Source organism: Oryctolagus cuniculus, chromosome X (assembly GCF_051225735.1).
Source record: "Oryctolagus cuniculus isolate XC-2025 breed Fujian yellow rabbit chromosome X, ASM5122573v1, whole genome shotgun sequence".
Classification (NCBI taxonomy): Eukaryota; Metazoa; Chordata; class Mammalia; order Lagomorpha; family Leporidae; genus Oryctolagus; species Oryctolagus cuniculus.
In genome coordinates, this window is record NC_142888.1 from 113,950,146 (window position 1) to 113,956,965 (window position 6,820).

The following is a 6,820-nucleotide window of genomic DNA, read 5'->3' on the forward strand; positions in this document are numbered from 1 at the left end:
AGTCCTTGGGCCCCTGAACCCACATGGGATACCTGGAGGAGGCTCCTGGCTCCTGGCTTCGGATCAGCTCAGCTCTGGCTGTTGCGGCCATTTGGGGAGTGAACCAGCGGATGGAAGACTTCTCTCTTTGTCTCACTGCTTCTGCTTCTCTGTAACTCTGCCTTTCAAATAAATAAATAAATCTTTAAAAAAATTTAAAAAAAGAAAATTAATGTCATCTTCTATATGAAAATATGTTGCTACCACACATTCAGGATAGAGGAATAACTCATTCTTTTAAAGGGAGTTCTCAAGAAGTGCCTCACTCTTTGTATGAGTTTATGTAATCCCTGAGATACTACCTTGTGGGTGCGGGGGTGGAGGCTTTCATTTCTAGTGCACAGCTTCATTCCCAGTGTAGGGCTTTGCTTTACAACAGCCCTCCTGAAGCCTTCCAAATGCTGCCTGAATGCTGTGGGGATGGGCGCAGAGAAGAATTGGATGCATTTGTTAAGTTCTGAACTGCACAGGACCAGAGACTTCATTTGAGGGAGTGATTATTAAACCCTGTATGCAAACTCTGATGTTTGCTAAGCCCTAAGGTTTTATGGGCAAAGCATAAAGACCATTCACTTCTCAGTACACACTACAGCCTAACTTTCCCAAGAAAAGTTAGCCCTGGGATAAGGATGAATTACATTCCAGCATATATATGACGAGTAGGAACCTTGAATGGTCAGCAGGTCTCCTAATGATAGAGAGTCTAAGAAATGATGTTGTCTCACGTTGTTAAGAACACAGGGGGAAAATACCTACTTTCTCTTTACATTTCATTTTTAAACTAAAGGTCAGATTAGCAATCTAAAAATGAAACTAGAATTGAGATGAGAAAGAAGGAGCAGTGTGACATTTTACCCCGAGGCCAAAAAGAAGGAACACATCTAGTTATCCAAGCACCTGCGTCTGAAATGCAGGCCCTTGCTGGTGGACACACAATTAACTGCTCCACAAAGAAACGCAGAGAAAAGCTTGGGATAAATTTTCTGAGTCTGCATTTTCATTTATCCCTTTGTATTTTACTCATGTTTCTTGTTTACAAGCAGCAGAAATCTACCAAACTGCTTCTGATACAGGGTGGATGGGGACATGGAATTCATTCAGAAATATTAACTGAGCCCCCATTGTGTGTCAGGTTCTGAGCTTTAGGAGTTCCTGGTAAGCAGTCACTAAGAGGGACACAGGCCCTGTCCTGACACAGGTATAAACGAACAAGCATGCAATGTGCTCTTTATTTACAAGTGTGCCTTGAACTCTGAGGGCAAAGAGAAAGGACTGTGATATCCCATGGAGCCCTAACCTAATGAGACTGAGAGAAAAGTCAGCTCAAGCTTCCCTGGAAAAGAGATGCTTGAGAAAACTCAGGAGCAGACCTTCTTCTGGTGTGAAGAGGACATTATTTGGAGCCTTTGTTTTTCTTTGCAATTTCCTTATCAGGAAACACATTACAAAATCTGCACAAAAACTGAGCAATTAAACTCAGAAACAATGTAGACAAGCAACTCTCCAAATCTGTTTTATAATCACAGGCTGCTTTCACCAATATGCTGTTATTTTCCCTGAAAATAAAAAAAATGTCCCCAGAGCATTTATTTCTCCCAGGGCTTATTTCTTGGCTCCTCTTGCTGCAATTGCTGTTTGGCATGACTTTTGAAAGGTGTGCATCTCCAACAGAAGCCACCTCCAGTAGGATTTCCATTGGGGAATGCATGACCTTAGTCATGGGTGTGATGGCGCTAAAATGTTGTAGTTGTGCTGATTATTTCAACATGGCATTATTGAATTGTAGCCAAATAATATTCTATTGTGTATATGTACCAAATTTTCTTTATCCATTCATCTGATGGTGGACACTTTGAGTCCATATTTTGGCTATTGTGAACAGTGCTGCTGTAAACATGGTGATGTAGGCATCTCTTTGATACATTGTGCCCATGTCTTTTGGGTACATACTCAGTAGTGGGATTGTTGATTATATGACAAGTCTATTTCTAGTTTTTTTTTTAAAGAAATTTCCATACTGGTTCCCACAGTGTCTGCACTAATTTACATTTCCACCAACAGTGTAGGAGTCCCTCCCCCCCGACATCTTTGCCAGTTTTGTTACTTACCTTCTGTCTTTTGGGTAATAGCCATTCTGGCAAAGTGAAGTAATATCTCATTGTGATTTTGATTTGCATTTCTCTGATGGCGAGTAATGTTGAGCATTTATTTGTACAATTTTGGCCATTTGTATTTCTTGTTTTGAGAACTGTCTGTTGATGTCCTTTGCCCATTTCTTTTTTTTTAACTTTTATTTAATGAATATAAATTTCCAAAGTATGATTTATGGGTTACAATGGCTTCCCCCCCATACCGTCCCTCCCACCCACAACCCTCCCCTTTCCCACTCCCTCTCCCCTTCCATTCACATCAAGATTCATTTTCGATTATCTTAATATACAGAAGATCAGCTTAGTATACATTAAGTATGGATTTCAACAGTTTGCTCCCACACAGAAACATAAAGTGAAAAATAATAGATGATTTTTTTTAAATGATGATGAAATCAGATCAGACCTATTGTCATGTTTAATCCCAGTGAGAGTCAAGTTGGGAGTTGATAATTTCTTTTTTTTTTTTTTTTTTACAGAGGATCAGTTTAGTATACATTAAGTAAAGATTTCAACAGTTTGCACCCCCATAAAAACACAAAGTGAAATATATTGTTTGAGTACTCGTTATAGCATTAAATCTCAATACACAGCACATTGAGGACAGAGATCCTACATGAGGAGTAAGTGCACAGTGACTCCTGTTGTTGACTTTACCAATTGACACTCCTGTCTATGGCATCAGTAGTCTCCCTATGCTCCGGTCATGAGTTTCCAAGGCTATGGAAGCCCTCTGAGTTCTCCGATTCTTATCTTGTTTAGACAAGGTCATAGTCAAAGTGGAGGTTCTCTCCTCCCTTCAGAGAAAGGTACCTCCTTCTTTGAAGACCTGTTCTTTCCACTGGGATCTCACTCGCAGAGATCTTTTGCCAGAGTGTCTTGGCTTTCCATGCCTGAAATACTCCCATGGGCTTTTCAGCCGGATCTGAATGCCTTTAGGGCTGATTCTGAGGCCAGAGTGCTATTTAGGACATCTGCCATTCTATGAGTCTGCTGAGTATCTCACTTCCCATGTTGGATCACTCTCCCCTTTATTTATTCTATCGGTTAGTGTTAGCAGGTACTAGACTTGTTTATGTGCTCCCTTTGACTCTTAGTCCTTTCATTATGATCAATTGTGAACTGAAATTGATCACTTGGAATAGTGAGATGGCATTGGTACATGCCACCTTGATGGGATTGAATTGGAATCCCCTGGTATGTTTTTAACGCTACCATTTGGGGCAAGTCAGCTTGAGCATGTCCCAAATTATACATCTCTTCCTTCTCTTATTCCCACTCTTATGTTTAACAGGAATCACATTTCAGTTAATTTTTAACACTTAAGAATAACTGTGTATTAATTACAGAATTAAACCAGTCATATTAAGTAGAACAGACAAAAAAACTACTAAGAGGGATAATGTATTAAGTTGTTCATTAACAGTCAGGGCTATGCTGATCAAGTCACCGTTTCCCATAGTGTCCATTTCACTTCAGGAGGTTTCCTTTTTGGTGTTCAGTCAGTTGTCACCGATCAGGGAGAACATATGGTATTTGTCCCTTTGGGACTGGCTTATTTCACTCAGCATGATGTGTTCCAGATTCCTCCATTTTGTTGCAAATGACTGGATTTCGTTGTTTCTTACTGCGGTATAGTATTCTAAAGAGTACATATCCCATAATTTCTTTATCCAGTCTACCGTTGATGGGCATTTAGGTTGGTTCCAGGTCTTAGCTATTGTGAATTGAGCTGCAATATATATTAGGCTGCAGACCGCTTTTTTGTTTGCCAATTTAAATTCCTTTGGGTAAATTCCAAGGAGTGGGATGGCTGGGTCGAACGGTAGGGTTATCTTCAGGTTTCTGAGGAATCTCCAGACTGACTTCCATAGTGGCTTGACCAGTTTGCATTCCCACCAACAGTGGGTTAGTGTCCCTTTTTCCCCACATCCTCGCCAGCATCTGTTGTTGGTAGATTTCTGAATGTGAGCCATTCTAACCGGGGTGAGGTGAAACCTCATTGTGGTTTTTTTCGCTCCCCGTCTTCGTGGAGGAACGACACAGGACCCTGCGCTGTTCTTTTGTCTTTTCGGCCCTCCTCGGGTTTGCTGCTGGTTCTTCCCGGGTTGGCTACCGTCCCTTCCACCTCCGTGGAAGGGCGGTTCCCCCTGCCACTTTCCCCACTTCCACGGGGGAGCGGCACACCGCCGGCCGGCTCTCTCGGGGGCTGCACAGGTGTTCCTTCGGATGTTCCCCTTAGATGTTCCTCGTGCATGCCGTCTCTCTCCTCCTTTATAGTCCTCTTCCACCAATCCCAACTCTGCTACCCACACGCCGAGTACGCTGCTCTCCTCCAATCAGGAGCAGGTCCCACAGTTTATTGGTTGAACTGGAGGCAGCTGTGTAGAAGCTGTTTCCCTTCTCAGCGCCATATTGTGGGAAAGCAGATGCATAGAATAAGTCTTAATTCCAGTAACTTAGTCTAGTCCGAGTTGCTCCCAGTTGCTCCCCACAGTTTTGATTTGCATTTCCCTGATTACTAATGACCTTGAACATTTTTTCATGTGCCTGTTGGCCATTTGGATTTCCTCTTTTGAAAAATGTCTGTTGAGGTCCTTGGCCCATCTCTTAATTGGGTTGTTGGTTTTGTTTTTGTGGAGTTTCTTGATCTCTTTGTAGATTCTGGTTATTAACCCTTTATCTGTTGCATAGTTTACAAATATTTTTTCCCATTCTGTAGTTTGCCTCTTCACTTTCCTGGCTGTTTCTTTTTTTTTTCCGTTAAGTTGTAGGAATTTATTTTAAATAATCTACAGTTGATTAAAACGGAATTCATGATAAAAATAGAAGATACTTGAGGAAAGATGTGGGAAATGGACTCTGCACACACGCTAAACTAACAATGCCTCTAAAACTAATGATTATAGCAAAAAATGTCTTCACATTAAAATTCTGCTTTTTATGTTTTTTCCCATTTTTTACACAATTACAAAAGAAAAAAATAAAAGCCCTAAAATCTTGATTATTTTCCTTTTTTTTTGGACCAAATACTCATTTTCCTCTAAATTTACTGACCTGTGGAACTTTTTATACCATAAAATCTTTCAAGTGAAAGACTGGGGTTTAAAAACAAAAAGATGGGACATCTTAAAGGGTACAGAGAATGCTCAGAACAAAGGATGATGGGAAAATGGTTTCAGTCACTGATTATTTCATTATCCTTAGACTCACTCGCCCTTCATCCCTCCCCAACCCAATCTACACGATCTTTAAGATCAAGAAAAAGGTTTAAATATTTTAAAATAATTAAAAAGAAATAAAAATTCACATTTAAAAAGGAACACTCAAGTCAGGAAATATTTTCCCATCATGCTTTTCTGTGAATTCTCTTAGCTACTGTATGCGAAGTCCGATTATATTGGTGCGTTTTTACAGTTAGGGTTTTGCAATAACTTCTATATTTTAATAGAAATGAATTCCTAAACTCCCTTCCCTCTCCCCTGTTTCAGGAATTAAAATTAAGTAGAACAAAAACCCAGCGCACCTGTTAGAGTTGTCACTCTCTATTGTCATGGGAATCAGTTTTCATTAAACTTGAAGCCGTCGTGACATCGGCAGTGTTTTGGTTCAGACTCCTGGCTGTTTCTTTTGCAGTACAGAAACTTCTCAATTTGATGCAATCCCAATAGTTAATTTTGGCTTTGACTGCCTGTGCCTCCCGGGTCTTTTCCAGAAATTCTTTGCCTGTGCCAATATCTTGAAGGGTTTCTCCAATGTTCTCTAGTAACTTGATGGTGTCAGGTCGTAGATTTAGGTCTTTAATCCATGTTGAGTGGATTTTTGTGTAAGGCGTAAGGTAGGGGTCTTGCTTCATGATTCTGCACATGGAAATCCAGTTTTCCCAGCACCATTTATTGAATAGACTGTCCTTGCTCCAGGAATTGGTTTTAGATCCTTGATCAAATATAAGTTGGCTGTAGATGTCTGGATTGATTTCTGGTGTTTCAATTCTGTTCCATTGGTCTATCCATCTGTTTCTCTACCAGTACCATGCTGTTTTGATTACGACTGCCCTGTAGTATGTCCTGAAATCTGGTATTGTGATGCCTCCGGCTTTGTTTTTGTTGTACAAGATTGCTTTAGCTATTCGAGGTCTCTTGTGCCTCCATATAAATTTCAGCATCATTTTTTCCAGATCTGAGAAGAAGGTCTTCGGTGTCTTGATTGGTATTGCATTGAATTTATAAATTGCTTTTGGGAGAATGGACATTTTGATGATGTTGATTCTTCCAATCCATGAGCATGGAAGATTTTTCCATTTCTTGGTATCCTCTTCTATTTCTTTCTTTAAGGTTTTGTAATTTTCATCGTAGAGATCTTTAACGTCCTTGGTTAAGTTTATTCCAAGGTATTTGATTGTTTTTGTAGCTATTGTGAATGGGATTGATCTTAGAAGTTCTTCCTCAGCCATGGCATTGTCTGTGTATACAAACACTGTTGCTTTTTGTGCATTGATTTTATACCCTGCTACTTTGCCAAACTCTTCTATGAGTTCCAATAGTCTCTTAGTAGAGTTCTTTGGGTCCCCTAAATAAAGAATCATGTCATCTGCAAAGAGGGATAGTTTGAGTTCTTCCTTCCCAATTTGT